The sequence below is a fragment of the Hyaena hyaena genome, unplaced genomic scaffold, assembly GCF_003009895.1.
Source record: "Hyaena hyaena isolate Hyena2069 unplaced genomic scaffold, ASM300989v1 scaffold_730, whole genome shotgun sequence".
Taxonomy (NCBI): Eukaryota; Metazoa; Chordata; class Mammalia; order Carnivora; family Hyaenidae; genus Hyaena; species Hyaena hyaena.
Genome location: NW_024081363.1, coordinates 401811 through 420475, shown reverse-complemented (window position 1 = coordinate 420475; position 18665 = coordinate 401811). Strand labels below are relative to the sequence as shown.

The window sequence follows — 18665 nt, the reverse complement described above, 5'->3', positions numbered from 1 at the left end:
CTGGGTTGTGGCAAGACCATGGGCTTCTATCCACCACCCACCATTGCACGCTTCCTCATGTCACTTTCAGAAATGCATAGTTTCCTGTGAGTCCAGGAATGGAGTAAATAAATAATAACTGAATAACCCCAGTAAGTTCCTTTCACCAATCAATTCTACAGTTTTATGAAAATCACTGGGGGTGCTAATGAAACTGCTGGGTTAGGTTTTCACTTTTCTTTTCTTCTTTCTTTCCCTAAGTAGCTCATGAGACATAGCTCCGCAGTTTACCAAGGGCAACTCTTCTTTACAGTACCAGCAAGAGTCAACAGGGTGGACCATGACTCCATTTGGCAATAGCTGAATCTTACCCGCAGGCATGCCTCTGGTCTCCGCATTCTCTCCTGCTTTCTTTGTTGCAGTAATGACCCCAGCTGCTCCCTATCACTGAATGTTCTTCCTCACTCTCAATTCTATCATGCTAAAATGAGCCACCTATTGCCAATGGCACCACCCTAATGCCCATGCTGCCCTAATGTCCACATAGAAAGAGGAGCCTTCTCAGGAGTTCCTAAAACAAAAAGTCACCCATCCCGGTTGAGCAAGAGGACTAGGCCCAAATTATGGTATTACTTGAGAGATGGACTGGATGGCCACAACATCGGGTCCCCATCTCCACATCTCCCTGTCTCTATGCAAGTGCTTGCAAAAATGTGTTATGTGTATCACTGATGGAATGCAAGATGACTTTAGATTGTCATGTGTTAATAGTCATGCATTAATTTTCTTAAAAAAATTTTTAATGTTTATTTATTTTTGAGAGAGAGAGAGGCAGAACATGAGCAGGGGAGGGGCAGAAAGAGAGAGGGAGACACAGAATCTGAAGCAGACTCGAGGCTCTGAGCTGTCATCACAGAACTCAACACGGGGCTTAAAGTCATGAACCATGAGATCATGACCTGAGCCAAAGTCAGACACTTAACCAACTGAGCCACCCACAGGTACCCCACTATGTATTAATTCTAATTTGTATTATTAAAAACATATTAAGGTTTATTATGTATATTATTACAAACATTTCACAAGTATGTTTGCTATGATGAGGATGAATAAAAGAAGTTTAACTCAACCTAAAGGAAAGTATTAATGAACACTAGCACTGGATATGCAAATGAACCAAAAATTATGTAGACTGCACATACACACCACCAGTGTTTCCACCACCCTTCCAAAAGACTAACCTTTTACCTTCGTTCCCCTCAAATCTCTCGTGCTCTAGTCCCACCCCTTTCTAGCCCTATCTCCTGACAATTCCTCAGTTTACTGTCTGTTAATTTTTTATGGTTTTTTTTTTACCCTGCTGAATATTTCTTAGTTTTAGATAGTCAAGTTCTAGGTATGTTTTAATATTTTCATAATATGCCAGATCTGTTCAAAATCCACTATCGTCTTCCAGAGATGTTGAATTCAAATGAGAATACAAAGCTTAAATGCTTGAGCTTTTGAATAAAATCTCTGCCCGGATTTCAGTCTGTCTATCAAGGGCAGCACCACGATGGTACCATGATGGTTTGCAGTAAAAGTGCCCTTAAATGCAGGAAACCCATGGACAAAGCCAAAGTCTGCAGTCATTCGTTTTTTGGCTCAATTCTTCCAACTGTTACCTATAGGCATTTAATAAATACATATTAACATATATATGTAACTAACATGTCATTTCTTTTCTATTTTAATACTTTATTATATATTTTTATGATTCAAAAATAAATAATATCTCAATTAGGAAAAGGTAGAAACATAAATAAGAAAATAAAAATCTCATGTAATTGCTCCTAAAGAAACCCTTGATACATATTGGTTATATTACCTTACCTAATTCCACATGTTTTATTCTTTATCACAAAACAGCAAAAAACCAGTTTTATATACAAAACTGTATTAAGTATATAATTTTGAATCCTTCTATTTTTTCACTTAATGTTGCCAAAAGCATTTTCCCATGTAAATACTGTTCCAAAATATTATTTTAATTGCTAACACTTTTCCATCAAGTTATAACACAATTTATTCAATAATTTTATTATTGTGTGTCATTTAAATTGCTTCCAATTCTTCATTATTACGTATAATAGTGTTCATTATTGATGAACTACTTAGGATGAGAAATGTTTAGTCTCAGGTAATAGCCATCAAGATTTTTATGGTTATATATACATATTTTGCTTCTGAGACCAGCCAAGATCAGAGCACCATAATCTTTTATTTAAAAAACAGATTAAACCTTCTATGTTAGGTAACAAGGAAAGAAATTTAGGTTTGTTTCTTTTTCTCCTCTTAATTTACTGAGCTAAGTGCAAATGTCTGAATCAACAATGCCAGATTCACGCTGGCATATCAATTTCAACCTTTCAAAAAACATAATGGAACATAAATTTGAATTTATAATCCTTTCTTTGACATCGCTCAGATTGAGTTTTGCTCTTCACTTTGCCAAGATATCCTATGGAAAGACCTTATATATTAGGATTGCAAAGAATCAGGGTAGGTGCAAACACATATTTCAGAGTGACACCAGCAAAAATGAGGCAAACTACAAAATATGAAGAAAATCTGATTCAGTCCTGTCTGACACTGGCTCATGACTTCAGACATGAATTCCTCATTGGAAGACCTTCATAAAAATAAAATAATCCTTAACACTTTTCTAGGGTCAAGTTCTTACCCTCATCTCATATGAAACTCACTGAATAGAAATGGCACTTGTTAATCCTGACACTTTTCATTAGGCATCTCTAGAGGCCACAGGGACCTATCTTTATTAAATACACTGGATATTTAGGAAATAGTTTGAGTATGTATAACAGAATCTATAGACTTAACATATTTCTACACTAAATACTTATCACTATGGACAAAGAACCAGACCATTTGACATTGCCTATTAGTAAGTGGACATAAATGTATTTGTAGGTCCACATTTTCAATAAAAACTGCTGAGTGCAGAGGGAGAGGCATAATCTGGATGAAGTAGAATTGGATCTAAAAATCTCTTGGAAGGTAAATGCTCTATTAACGTGGTTTTCAAATGTCATTCTGATTTGGCAGCATGATCTCTTTGTCCTGTGCTTCATTTAGATTGCCAAAGTTATGCTGTTTTTTGTCCAATACTTCAACCACAGAAAAAAAAATCTGCCCACACTCCCAATTCCTTACTAATAATCCAATTATTTACAATTATTCCCATAGCACTTACGTGATACTAGGCTAAATTTACATACTCTTTTTTTCCAGATAGTCCCAGCACTAGACAGGGAATGTGCCTAATTCAATGCTTGGGTAATGTCTGACTCACTCCCTCAATGTAAATCATTATTCCTAATGCAACTAAAATATACTATTAAAAATACTTTCTGTTTGCAAATTGCCTTACAATCACTTTCTTCTAAGACCTCTATGAACTAGGGCAACAGGCCAAGCCTTTCCAAAATTAAAATGCAGTTTTAATTGTTTTTAATGGGCTTGCTCTAGTGTGGCTAGCTCATGGGAAATTCTGCATCTACATGTTCCCATTCTGAGTGGTGAGGCTTCAGGACTGTTCCCAGTCCCCATAGATTTAGCCTCAAGACTTAGGATCTAACCAACGTGTATCTGCGGCCTCGAATCCTCAGCCCCTGCCCAGCTCTGCAGCTCAGAACGCTGTGACCCGCAGTGCTACTTCACTTGCATTTGTAATCAGGCTTCACCCTGAAGGAAATGCATCATTCACAGAGAAAAAAATATTGTGGTGGACTGAATTCTTGTCACTCCTGCCCAATCATTAAACCACAAACTGCAGGGGAGGCACAAGGATATAATTTTGGGTAGTAGGCTCCAATTATTTTAAATCCTTCTTTTCATAAAAATTACCAACAAAAGAATGAGATATCAATTTATCCATGACAGGGTCACAGCACAGCATGCTTCTACCTTCCAGGTAGGTTGGCCTGAGACACATCAGACCCCTAATGTGTGGAATTTCAATACAACCTCCTCAGAAAGGAGTTCACAGAACTTTCAGTCTGAGGAAAATTAAAGCAAAGAAGTTCCATTGATGATAATTAGTCTCATAACTGTTGCCATTTCTTCTTACTCCAATTATTCTTAATTTTGGGACATAACCAGATCACCTAGGGAAGTTTTGCAAAATACTAATGTCTGAACCTCACCCCTGTCCCACAGCCCCTCTTCTCCCTCCCCCTGCTCCCACCCAATGGAGTCCAATTCAGTAGATGTGGCAGGGGGCCATCACGTCCTTTCTGTATTTTGCAAAAGCTCCCCAACATGATTTTGCCATCTAGGGTTCTAAACTGACTCTCTCTCTCTTCTCTCTCTCTCTCTCTCTCTCGCTCTCACTCTCTCTCCCTCTCCCTCTTCTCTCCCTCTCTTAACATTATTGAAGACTACTTATGTTTCATTATTAATTGGAAGTGTCTTCAAAGTTAGCTGACCTGAAGGTTATACCTTAGAAATGTTAGGGAGCCCATGAACTGGAATTACCACAGCTCAACATAACCCAATTCCATAGTATTCATTTCGATAGTGTTGACTGATTATGAGACAGTTTACCATGTTCTTTATGAATTATACTAACCACAGCTCACTAAACCAAAGAGCAAATCAAAATTTAAGAAGGCTAATCACCCATTACTCCGCTGCCCTAACACTCAACTGAACTTACATTTCTAAGCTCTCCCCTCCCAGTTTTACAAAGCACATTTATACACATAACATCACTCCCCATTACCATGAACTTCCATTTCCAACTTCCCTGCCCAGTGTTCTATGTGAGTTAAATGTCAGGGGGATTCTCCATCCAGGTTCTAAACACATTCATCAAACTTAGCATCAGTAATACCAAAAGTTACCTTTTAATTTCCTCCAGAATTTCACTATCACAGATCACCCTGAAATACTTCTGTGACTCCTGACTTGATTAAATATAAACTTGAAACATCATTTATGAAGTTTATGCCAAAAATAGTCAAACTTTAATCAAATGAATCTTCCAGACTTCATTTGTAGCTGAGAGGACACACAGTGGTAGAAGAACAAGACAAATAACACCACAAGGAAACGGTCAGAAAATCCAGAATATGTGATTTTCAAAGGCAACTATCCTGAACTTTCCCAAAAATAAATGACCCCCTCAGTTAAAAAAAAAAAAAAAAAAAGATAGAGGGATTATTTAGATTAAAAAGACATAATAACCCAACCGTAACTGGATTCTGTTTCAGAAAGAGACAACTGGAGAAATTTTATATGGGCAGCATATTATATAATATTGTGGAATTGTTCTCTTAGATGTGGTCATGGTACTGTGGTTATCTATGAGAATGTCCTTCTTGTTCAGAGGTGAAGTCTTGTGATGTATACAACTTAATTTTCAAATGATGTGGCAAAACAGACTCTCTCTCTCTCTCTCTTTATATATTTATATAATATACACAGTACAAAATATATACATAATATACATATGTATAATATACATATATAATATACACATATATTTATATATACACTCATATACAAATACACACATAGAGATTATATGTATTTAAGTAGAAAAATGTTAATAAATATTTAATGTAGGTGGAAGGTATACTTTATATTATTATTTCAACATTACTGTAAGTTTGAAATTTTTAAGAATAAAAATTTTGAAGAGGTGAGAATTCCTTCTTGGGCTACTTTTACTATGCAATATTGTCCCTTCCATTTCATCCAAGCTATGTTTTTTTTAAATGACACAATAAATTTCAAATATATTTTCTAATCCATACATTTTTGTAAAATACTACATGCAAGATATGAGTATGAATATGGTTTCTACAGTATTATTTAAAGAATATGACCTTTGGGCAAAATTTACTAACCTACATTATGCAAAATGTTTATCTTTCAGTAACTGTATCTGTACAGCTTGACTAAAACTAACTTTTTTAAAAAAATTCTAGAAATAGGGTACAGGAATAAGCACAAAACTATTTCTGTTAATAATTTGCTGACTTTTAACTTTTTAACTCATAAAAGTATTACCATTGTAAATTTTAATATAAATATAATTCAAAACTGTAGAAACAAGGTGATACCCACCATTTCATTCTAACATGCAGACTAAGCAGTTCACAAATCCAGGCCATAGTTCTATAGAACCCAATAACATGTAGCAGCCATTCCATATTGCTAACACATTTTATTCTGTTCTGTGATGGACTGCAATCTTGTTCAGGGAATAGAGTATCTCATGTCTGAATAATCATTTATCCGACGTTATTTGTCATACACATATATACATGACACCTGTACATCATACAAGTCATTATTCATTTTCACTTTGCCCCAAAGTTATCTCCAAACCACTTTACTAGGAAAAAAAAATGGGTGGTGGGCTGGATAAAAGTCAAATTCTGGGTTGGGTGATATATGTACAATCAAGACATTGAAATCATAGAGTGTCTTCATTTTTCATGGTCTGCAAATTGCACTTTAAAGAACCAGCTGGCTCTGATTCATGCATTTTTAAGATGGCTTGCATGAGTGCCATGTTAAACCAAAGTGCAGATCTACCACAGAGCAACAGCTATGGAACATCAAGACAAAAACAATAGTATTATATAACAGTTTGATTTATTTGTTCTTTTATATTTTCTTCAAAGCCACCAAGTAAAAAACATTCCCTGCAAGCCAAATGCAAGATTAACAACATAAGGGTAAAGGGCTCTGTGATCAATGATATTAAATATAAAACTTTCCAGGGCCAACATATTCTTAGATCAACACATATATCTTAAAAGTGCCTTGTGATATTGCTTAATTTCCAAATACATTCTATACAAAGGGAATTAACTTTCTGGAGGAGGCTAATAGAATGAATTATTATTGTAAATGAGACTTACACATAGAGAGAGTAAAGGGGAAATAAAAATAAACTAATTGGTATTCCTCTATTGCAAGTTCTGCTAATATGATACCTAGAATGGCAAAATTCATAGAGGCAGACAGGAGAAGGGTGGTTTCCAGGGACTGGGGGAAGGGAGGAGACGGGAGGTACTGTTTAATGGGTAGAGTTTCAGTTCAAGAAGGTGAGAAATTTCTGGAGGCGGGTGGTGGTGACTGTTGCATACAATGTGAATGCATTTAATGCCACTGAGCTATACCCCTAAAAATGGCTAAAATGATAAATTTTTTGTCATGTATATTTTACCACAATGAAAAAAATACCACTGCATAACTAAAATCAGACATTCTGACTTCGGCGATCAGGTTCAACGAGTAAACTTCACAGTCGTAAAATATAATCAAGGATTTCTTCATTCAACAATCATTCATGGAGCTGCTGTGCTGTATCAGTGAGCAGCATGAGATAAGTCCCTTACTACAGAGAATTTACAATTTGGCAGGAAAAGTAGTCAGCAGATAGATGAATACATTTAAATCATTTTAAATTTGAGTTTATGATTTAGTCTACAAATGAAATAAGCATGCTGCCATGATGGACAATAACTGGGGAATACCTACTGTGGCAACTGTTATTAAGGAAGACTTCTTGGAGAAGGTTATATTTATACCAAGGCCTAAAGGAAGAGGGCAAGTCAGCTGTGCAAAGTGAGAGTAAGTGCTGCAGAACAGTGGGTCTGAGCTGGGAGAGGGCATGGTTTCTCTAGTAATGAGAGAAGGCCACTGTGACCAGAGCTCAGAGAGCAAGGGGAAAGGGACATGCCATGAGGCTGGAACATTGGGCAGGGACTGGATTACACAGCACATTCCAGGCCATGGTAAAGAGTTTGGATTTGGCTCTAAGCTCAACAGGAAGCCACTGAAAACACGACGTGTTATTTTTAAAGAGTGCTGCATAGAGGGTTCAAGAGTGAAAATGGGGAGGCTTGTAAGGAGGTTTCCGAGGGATCTGAGGGAAGATGGTGGTGGCTAGACAACGGTGGTAGCGCAGAAGTGGAGAGCAGCCAGCAGCGGGCAGGTGTCCCTGGGAGGCGCAACCAACAGCTCTTAAAGATGGTTTGCACGTGAAGAGTGAGGGAAACTGAAAAGACAAGGAGGACTTTGGGTTTTCCGGCTCAGGTAGCTGGTACATCGCCAGCCACTCGTGGAAATGGGCAGTCTGAGGGAAGACTATGCTCTAACTACCAATAATCAGGACAAAAGTTCTTCACAATTTCACAAGTACTGAGTATCAGACAGGTGATAGGAACTGATGGGGCTGGCCCTGCATAAAACAGTAACATCTGTACATCTTGATGCTATAAAACCTATGTGTAATGAAATGACATCTTGGTCTGTGCATTTTAGCTTTTTCACTGAATTTCTTATTCCTCGCTCCTCTTTGTGAGCAAGCATACAATTGTATCACATTCACATATTTATATTTCAACGATATGGTTGAAATTCTTACTTCAAACACGTTTGGCCAGTTCTCACAGAAACCTGAGTATTAAGTACACATGGCTCAGACCAACAATATGTGACGGAATCCTGGCGTGTGGGTGGGATCTCCTCCAGAGGAACTTCACTGTTGCTTCTATGAAATGACAGGGCAAGGGAATCCAAGACCACTAGCATCCTCACTGCCAGCCCTAAGTTCATTCTACAGGAAATTGATACATACCACACTCTGCTGATTGTATCAATTCTTAAAGATCTGGTGAAAAACTTAAAGCAAGGACCAGTGTTCAGCTATTTAACCACAACTGAGAAATGCCTCATATAAATATGGGCTTTCTGTAACATGGAGACAGATAGATGACAGTGCAGGAGTTCAGATACATTGGTTAAGAAGTGTTATTTCTAGAATTGCCTTTTACCAAATAGTCATTAGCTTATGGATACGTGATTATATAGGTTACTCATCCCCTCCACCTCTGTTTCTTTTTCTGTCTCTTTGTCCTCTCTGTCTGTCTGTCTGTCTCTCTCAAATGCATCACTGAACCATGCTAATATATTACCAAGTAGTTCTCAAGGTGACCCTCCTATTCTCAGAATTTTTCTTTGGAAGAAAACCTCTGATGAATGAAAAATTCCTGAGACTCTTTCCAGCTCGGGTCTGGCACTGAACTCAACTGAAGAAAGACAAGTTGGAAGAGTGTACCAGCATTCCTCAGAACACGTGAGTGAACTGTGTGGAAGACATACATGGAAGCTGGGGGAAATCAGAGAGGCCATGGTTCCGAAACCCTGTCATGTAGGTGTCATTAATCAACAGAAGATCCGTGACGAAAACCTGTGCCTGCTCAGATATCAAAATATGGCAGAAGACTGATATTCTGAGAAACCAAAGACTAAAAGCATTAGAACCTCACAACTACATTTTTGCTATTTCATGGTCATCCATTTTTAAGATCTACTACATGGACTGAGAACATAGTACTAACTGGACAATCACAGTAGCTTCTGGCCTCTTGGCGGCTTCCCTGGTAATGTAAGGGTTTTCATGTTCTGGGACACCTGTACATCTTGTAGGTGACAACTGCTTTAAAGCATAGAGTAGCAATTACACAAAATGCATCAGGCTCTTTCAAAGTAATAATTATGTCCCAGACGTCCCAGATAAATAATCTAAAGAGCTAAATATTAATACTATGCCATACAGCCAAATAGGTAATCTAGTTTTAGCTAAGTTGTACCTCATGCAGCCAGTGGGAGGAGGGCTCAGAAATTTCCATTCTATAGAACTGGAAAAAGAATATCAAGTTGCTCCTGAGACTATGAGGTCTACAACTATTAAATAGCATACCGTCTGAACACTGAAGGGGCACTGTGTTACTCTGTTCTCTCTTACCACTTACTAAAGATTTACATCAGCTTGGCCAGACATTGGATTTCATCTGAGGCAGCTGGTTAGATACGTGTGGAAAGTGCATATGGTTAGAAAATAATAAGAGACAGCATTAAAAGTGGTTTAACATGCCCCAAGAGGCAAGCCGAACACCACAATTTTCTCCAACTGTGGAAGAAAAAACAACTTGGGCCAGATTTTGGCTCTCTGGATGTATGAACAGGTCTATATTGTATTCCCTTGGATATTTACGAAGCATGTTAACAATAATTAAAATTGAATTTCCAAGCCTTTAAGGGTAAAAGTTAGGAATATAATATCAATGAGCTTGGAGAGTGTTATAATTCAATCTACATCATTTTCACCATCCTGGGATTTAACTACTGATAGTCAAAATTCACAATTCCTACATGGATCAAGTGTTCTTAGGTCTTATGCTTATGCAAGCATCTTTTGCTCAGATGTATGTCCCATTTCCTGCTGTAGTTTTATGGCTTAAAGGTAGTACTGCTGGGTTATCAGGATTCAAATTTCTCTAGTTCATAATTCTTAACTTGATGATCAGAGTTAACTGGGACCCAGGAGGTCCAAAAATGCCCAGAAGTTGCACATAAACCATGTGTACCAGCCTGACAAAGCTGGACACAGCAAAGAGGCCCTAGTCTCTAAGTGCCTGATCCAAATGTGGCAATCACATGTTCTCTTCAAGAAATTTAGCACTCGCATTGGGAAGTACTGGTGTTCATCTTTGCAGGTAGGTGGCAGGAGCCTCAGGTGATATTACATCGAGAGTTCTAGGCCAGCATGTATCTGAAGAAGCTCAGAGAAGGTCATTTGTGTGGAGGAAGGACAATGTCTGCAGAGAGGAGTGAGAACAAGACCACATGGCTTTGGGGAGAGGCTGAGAGAGCCTGGGTCCAGCTCTCGATAAAGCCCTGGTGCACTGCTGTCCTCGGGTTCCTGGGATGTCCCGGGAACAAATCTCCCTTTCTGCTTCAGCTAGTTCTGTTAACTTGCAACCAACTGGATCTGACCCTAACATGATGTGTATTTGTACCTCTTTGGAGGAAGAGTGTTGACAGTTTTCATCAGATCCTTAAAAATATTTGTGCCTCAAAAAAGTGCATAAACTTCTGCACCATTTAATAAGTAACTAATAAGACTGTGACACTATTTAGGTAACTCATCCAGGTTAATATTTTCATTCTCAAAGAAAAGTTAACTTTTCATTCTTAAAAATAAAGTGAAAATATAAAACCCTTCCCAGTTAGTAACACAAGACCAAACAAACAGCACTTTAGCAATTACTGTCTTAACCTCAATTGTAACTGAAGAGGGGCCACATAGGAGCAAATAAACTTGAAGAAAACTTATCACAGCCAGATAGAAGTCAGTAACTAATTCAAAGTAACACACAAAATTCTAGGTGAGTTTCTCAGCTCAAATGGCAGCAGGTATTTATTGATGCTCTTACTTCGTCTATTTAAGCAGAGTACACTGTAGGCATAGAATTGAAAGGCAGTAGGCTGCAAAAGTCAAGAGGCCTGCTTTTCAGCCTCAGCTTAGCAACTAATTTGCTGTGCAGCCTGAGACAGACACTCCACCTGTCTGATGGACTTTAAGTGGCCAAGCCATGAATCATTCAGATGACCCGGTGGCCTCTAAGCTGGTCTGAGCCAGGACGTAGCAGCCAAGTTAAGGAGAGAAGGTTATTTTCATCACCCAAGGAAAGCAATAGGAGTGGAAAGATGTGTCTGATAGAAGCTCGTTTTCCCACCAGACTTACCCCTTCTTACCTTAGTAAAGGGCCTCACCATAGCCCAAATCACCCAGTCCACAAGCTTGGGAGGGGGTGTTACAGAAGCCCTCACACCCCACACTCATTCATACCTGTAAACCCTGTAAAATTTACCACCCTGACAGCTTCTCAATTTGCCCCTCCTCTATAACCCAATCATCTCTGCTTAACTGTAGATTCCCTTTTCCTCTACCTGCACAGCAATGAACTTAACGGGAGTTAGAACCTAAGGCTCTCTGTGCAATGGTCCCTACCAGCTTCATCTCTCACCACTCCCTTAGGAGCAGCCCCTGTCAAGTGACACTGAGTGGACTGTAGTTCTTCAGCCTATGGTCCCTCTGCTTGGAATGCCCTTCCTCTGGAAGTCTTCCCTGAGCACTCTCCTCTTCCATCCTCTGAGGCACTAATTAATCTCCACTGCAATCACTGATTTATATGACTGTTCTTTAACAGACTGTGCTTTAAGGATAAATATTTTATCTCATTGAACTTTGTATCCCCAGGGCCTAGAATAATTTGTGGATCCATAGTAAGTACTCAAGTATTTATGAATGAATGAATATGAAAAATTACACATCTCCTAAGTTGGTCTAAACCCCATAATCTTACACACTATTCATTCCCTTTGTCCAAGCCATAATTAACTACTTGTGATTCCCTGAATCTATCACATTTGACGTGAATCCTAAAACTATGATGATCAGTGTGGCAGTGAGCCATTACCCTTTCAGTCAGTTTCTTCTGCCTCCTGGCACTGCCTTCTCAGGCAGGTTGTAGGAGTGGTAAATGAAAGCATGTATATAAAATATAGACCAGAATTCCTAGTTCTTTCCATTTCCCCCTTCCTCCTACAAATATCATGGTTACAGATTACTGAGGTATTCCGATATTCTTTAAAACAGATGATGCCACTGATCCATAGACCACAGGACATGTACTTTTTAGTCTGTTCAGCAGGACTGATAAGATTTGTTCTGAATCAGCTCTACTCTCTTGCTGGGCCTCCTCTCGTGAACAATAGTTGGAATTTGCAGAATAGAGCAAAAGAATAGGCTGCCATGAACATCAAGTCAAGAACAACAAGATTCTTGTTCGGAGCAAGCTGAAGGGCACAGGTGGACAGCTGCCCCCCCCCCTCCAGACTCGCCTTCTTCTTAGCTCCCTTCCAGTTAGTAGTAGACCTGTGCCCAGGTCTGTCAATAAGGTGCGGATAAGAGGCCTACAAGATGGTGAGTCAAGGAAAGTTTTTCATTCTCTGATAAAATGAGACACAGTCATCTGGATTACCCCCTTGTCCTTTATCCTTTTGTCCTTCTAGAAAGACATGTGATGCCTGGAAAGTCCATTATCCAACCTGTAATGATGAGGACAAAAGCCTGTGCACTAAGGCTGGTGAAGTAGAAAGAATGAAGAGCCAGTGGTCCTTGATGACAGTTTTGATACCTCCAAATTCATTTGTCATGTAAGAAAAATTAACCCCCTATTTGTTTAAGCCACTGTGGGAAGGTCTTCTATCACTTCATCCAAACTCATTCCTGACACCAAGTACGTGGATTTTGTCATTTGACATATATGTGTGTGAATGATCCAAGAGTAAGATACTGCATTTCTGAAATTTTTATGTAGCATGTATTTTAAAGATTGAGAGCAAAAAGACTGAGCAAAGCAGATCAAGTACCTAAATAAATTTCACCCAGATTCAAAGGAGAATTCCAGATATTATTCCTTCATGAACTTATATTCTAAATATCAACTTAATTTTCCTTCCCGGCAACTGGATAAGGTGTCTAAATGTTGGGCCATGATCAGCCTCTGTTAACCTGCCTTAACACTCTGCTCTTAACGCATACACATTTTCAAATCAACTAACATAGAAACAGTCATATGCATCAACACCATCCCAGGAACTACTGCCAGTTCTCATTTGTGAAACACATTACATTTTTTAAAAATAAGGTCATCAATACCTTTGTTTCCCTATTCTATTTTCTAACCAGTTGAGCTATTGTTTAATGTGATAGGCCCCATATACTGTCCTTAACTGAAAATAAAGACCAGTATCCCCTTCCTCCCAGGTTCCCAATTATTATATGTATTTGATTTGTTGCCATAACAGTCATAAAAATATAAACAAATACAGTGGACATCTGGAACTAATGGAATCCTGGAGCTATTGCCAAACAGTGGCAATTTCAAACTATGTGTCAATAAGAATGTACTGAAAAGAAAGCAAAGACCAATGTAAATGCTGCGGAGGTCTGTGGGCAAGGAGAGGCTGGAAGGGCATTGAAAGGTAATTACTGTGTTTGCATCAATGTGAGGAATTATTCAATCTTTAAATAGGGTAGCAGTGCTGATACCCTATGCAGACACAGATGGTCTATACAACCAATAAAAACAAAGTCTTAGCCTTCTAATCTGTTCTGGTTCAAAGAAGGGGAAGAAAAAGGGTGGCAAATGAACTTTATCACACTTCTCTTTCCATTCCCTGTCCCTAACTCTTCTGAGTGTGAGGGGAGTTGGGTTTTTATTTGTTTGTTTTCAACCCCAGATGTTGTTGTTAATTTGAAAAGATTCATCCAGACCTTGGAAAGTCTTCTGATGACAAATCTGATTTGAGAGACGTGCTTAGCCCTTCAATACAGGAAATTCCTTAATTATGAGCTGGTTGTGCTTCAAACATTTATGTATAAGATGAGCTTTGGACTCTCATTTTAGAACTGGAAAGAAACTTATCGAAGAAAGAAAGAAAGCACACATTTATAGAGCATTGTTGCTGGCTACCTTCACATGCTGCCTCACCTAATTCTCAAGCAGTTCTAAGGAAGGCTTTCCCCTCCATTTTACAGAAGAGGAAACTGAGGCTCAAAGTATAGTTAAAAAAAACTTGCCCAAGGCCTTAAACAGGCTAAGTGGCAGAATGAAAATTCTGATTTTGGTGTTTTTGATTCTAAAATCTGTACTTTCCCCTTACTACTTTGCCTTCCTCAAAGAGATCATACAATTTATACAAGGGTAAACTAACACACAGAGAGGTGAAGTAATCTTCTCAATGTGACAAAGCAAATTAATAGCAGATGGAATTAGAACTCAGACTTCTCAAATCTTGGGTCAGGCCCTCACACTCCTCTTAGGTCTCATTTTGTTGTCTTCCTGTACATCAGGATTAAATCACAACCCTCAAGATTCAAGCGCTATTTGTATCAGCATCAGTGATCCTACTTGAACTCCTAAATCTGGAGCTATATATAAACCCTCAGGGCAGTGTTGGAATGTTTGTAAATATATCCACCCTAAGTCATGAAAAAACAGAAGCAATATCAGTGTTGTTGAAAAATATATGTGTTACAATTTACAACAGAGATAGTCATCTCCAGGAGCTGGGATGGGAAAGTCCAAACAGGTATTGACATTGTTCTAGTGCTTATGATAAGCAGTGTATATTCTTTTATTACCTTTGTAACTATCTCCAAACTGAGATGGAAGCATCTTATATACCTATGTGGCCATGGGCAAATTATTTACTCTTTGATCTTAAGTTTCCTTAATTATACATAGGGATAATAATAGACAGGGTGTTTGTAAGAATGATATGAGCTAAAGTATGGAAAGTACTTAACCTTGGGTCTAATAGTTCTGTAATAATGATACTGTGAATAAAAGAGATCTTTTCACATAGCATGTATCATTCAATTGGTTTCTTCTGCCTCTAAAAGAATTGACCCTCATTTGTGCACTATTCAAACATAGGCCAAATTTAATGTGCTATGTTAATTTCACTGTATATGGTATTTCTGTTAATTTTTATGTAAATTTCACACATTATTTCTTCACTGTCTTGTTCCCTTCCTTCCTACTTTCCCATGTTCTCCCCTTGATCTAAGACTAAAGGCTCCCAGTGCTGAAAATCTGTGCCCAGTTAAAGACTGTCAAGCTAATCCTAGCTGCTCATTACTGAGGACTGTGCACAATCCCCATTAGCCCAGCTTGAGCTTCTAGAGCTCTGATCCACGTCCACAGGCTCACCCCACTCCACGTCTATGCACAGGGCAGAGATCTGGGAAAACTATTTGGCATTGTCTATATTATCCAAGAACATGTCTGGTTATCTCATCCCAGAATGCCTTTCCCCCTTCAAAAGCCTCATCCTTCAAGTCCAAACTTAAACACTTCATTTTGGAGGGAGCCTGTCCAACTTCATCAGTCAAAATGAACATCATCATCTCCTATGCTGCACTGCCTTTACATTGCCTATTTGACACTCTCACCATCTGCCTGTGGTACAGACAGAAGCATACAGGTCATAGCCTACTGAATGGTAAATTCCCTAGGAGAAGGGACAGTCTCCTGTTTGCCTCTGACTTCTCATTCTCTATCCCCAAATGTCAGGGACAGAAGATACTCAATATATATGTTGGTTGAACTGACCTTTTAACCGGGTACAAAAATTTTTCTTGCTTCCCTTTGGGTCATGCACAACTACCAACAATTATACACATTCCTTAGATGAGCTCATGTGAAGTTAATTAATTCTCCAACTCAGCAGGATATCAGAACTGAATGTACCCAACTAATCTACATGCTATGATAATAAACAAGCTTTTGCCTTCTACGTTTCTAATGGTGGTCTCTGAAAGAAACTTTCCACTAGCTGTATAACTCAAATATTTCCCAAATAGGAGATTCTAAGCTAAAAGGCTTTTCCAAGGCAGCCATACACTAAACATCTCAAATACCTTATCTTTCAGAGCCAGTTTTGCTCTACATCATTTCAGGGGGAAATGCAGCAAGTATGAATTTAATTTTTTAACTTCATAGAGCATATTCACACAAAGTTCAAGAGTTTCGTGGGGTAAGGTTTTTAGGTGAGAACAATAAAACTTCAAAGGTTAGTGGATCTCTTTTCATATCAGCGGAATCTTGGTGCAGTTTTGGAAGAGGCTTTATAATTCACCTTCAATTTCTATCCATTCACAGGATGAAACCACCATGAAATAGTGGTTGGAAAGATGGATTTAACATCAAGCTTCAGCCATGGCAGATTCAAAATCCAGCCAATGCCAGCCAAGTATGAACTCAAAAGTGCTCATATGAAGAGGCTAAGGTTTACAAAACAATCCTCTTTGATGAGTTAAGTACAAGGGAAACAGAAACATATGGGTTAAATTCCCCTTGAAATACCCACGGATTTAAAATTAAGTGGAAAAGTGCTTGGCAAAGCATAAATTCTAAGCATCTGAAATGAAGTTAGAAATCATTTTCTTTGAGACTTTAACAAGAGGGGTTCCCTGAGACCCCTTGCACAAAATGCCAGGTACTTCTTATGTCAATGGCAGGTGGTGGTAGTGAGCTCAGGCTGTGGAATCAGGCGAGTCTGATCTGAATTCCAATCCCTCCCATTGCCAGCACGGTGCCGCTGTAGAACCTCAGCGAGGCTCAATTCCTGCATGTGTCAAGTGGAGATAACAACAGCCCCTTACATGGTCGTTAAGGTTTCAGTAAACTTGTACATGTGAAATAGCTGGAGGTGTCCCAAGCTCATAGTTTTCATCTTAGGAAGGAAGGGTTTGAGGTTCCAAGCCCAAGACTAAGAGGTAGGTTGAGTGCATACTATGAAACTACAATAGAGAAGACCAATATTTTGGACAAAGAAGCAGTGTGGAAGGTGGAAATATTCATTAGCCTGTGGAACCAAAATCTCCACCCATTCAAGAACTTGTTAGTATTACATGCATTTCTGCCTTTTAGGATCAGAAAGGTCCTAACTTTTCTTTCCAGATGAAAAAAACCGAGCTAGGCCAGGGAAATTATTTGCCCAAGGTCACACAGCTACTGAGAAGCAGAGCACTAGAACTCAGGTTTCCTGCCTTCCAGCCCCGTTCTATTCTCCCTACATCATGTTACTACTCTGGATGTGGGCCTGATAAACTCTGGTGCCAAGCAGCAATTGGTTTCCCCTCCAGGGGAGCAATGGAAAGGGCAGCAGAGTCCTTTTTCACCTTGGAACATGCCAGAGATGGTGTCAAGAAAGCCAGGTTTAAACCAGGTCAGCCAGAAGGGTTTGTCTAATGCACAGCTGAGCAAGCTCCATTCAAGCCAGGATTCCGTCAGTACAACGGGTGTGTCAGCGACAAAGTTGAGTGAACGAAGTTCAAGCCAAGTATTCATTGAGAAGGCTAGGCAAGATGGGTCTAGGTTGGGAAAGGGAAGAGAAAAGAATCAGGTGAAGGTTTCAGGAAAGGTAGCAGATAGCTGGGTTTTCCTCTACAGCATCTTCATTCCATCAGGGCTGCTCTGAGCATATTTAGCTATTTCTGGAAGGTCCTTATAATATTGACCATCATTTGATATGTTTGCATTTGCAAGGTTCTCATTGGAAAATAAAACTTAACACTTACCTTAAACACTCTGCCTAAAATATAACTAAGCCACCACCTGGACATGAATTTGCCAGTTCTAAGGCAAATGAGATGTGAATAACTAGGTATCCCTTTTAATGGCTATGTCACAAGTTAGAGTGGCTTTTTTACTTCATTCAAATAGATCTTTCTTTTTCTAAACTTTATTTATTTTGGAGAGAGAGAGAGAGAGAGAGTGCAAGCAGGGAAGGGGCAGAGAGAGAGGGAGACAGAGGATCTGAAGCAGACTCCACACTGATAGCCTGATGTGGTACTTGAACTCACAAACCATGAGATCATGACCTGAGACGAAGGTAGATGCTTAACCAACGGAGTCACCCAGGAGCCACAAGATATATTTTCTTATAAAAGAAAAATTTAGACAGGCTGCACACAAACAATGATTAGCACCTCAAGCTCTCTCAGCCAGGCTAAGCTAGCATCCAACCCCATTTCTCAGCTCCCTACTGGAATTCTTTTGGCTCTATCCAAACTGCTCAAGCTTGGATCCTATGACACATTTCATATATTTCTATGCATATGCCTTTGTTTTCTTCAACTATTTCCCATTTCAGAATATCTTGTCCCAGTTTGTAAATAATGTTGTCTAGGATATAAAGAATTATAAATACTTGAGTATCATTTTGAACATCATTTCAACATT

General features: G+C 38.9%; 1 protein-coding gene across 1 annotated transcript in view; it reads right to left on the bottom strand.

Moving 5' to 3' along the window:
• FBN1 (fibrillin 1) overlaps window positions 1–18665 on the bottom strand; it is a 240142-nt gene that overhangs the window by 133308 nt on the left and 88169 nt on the right.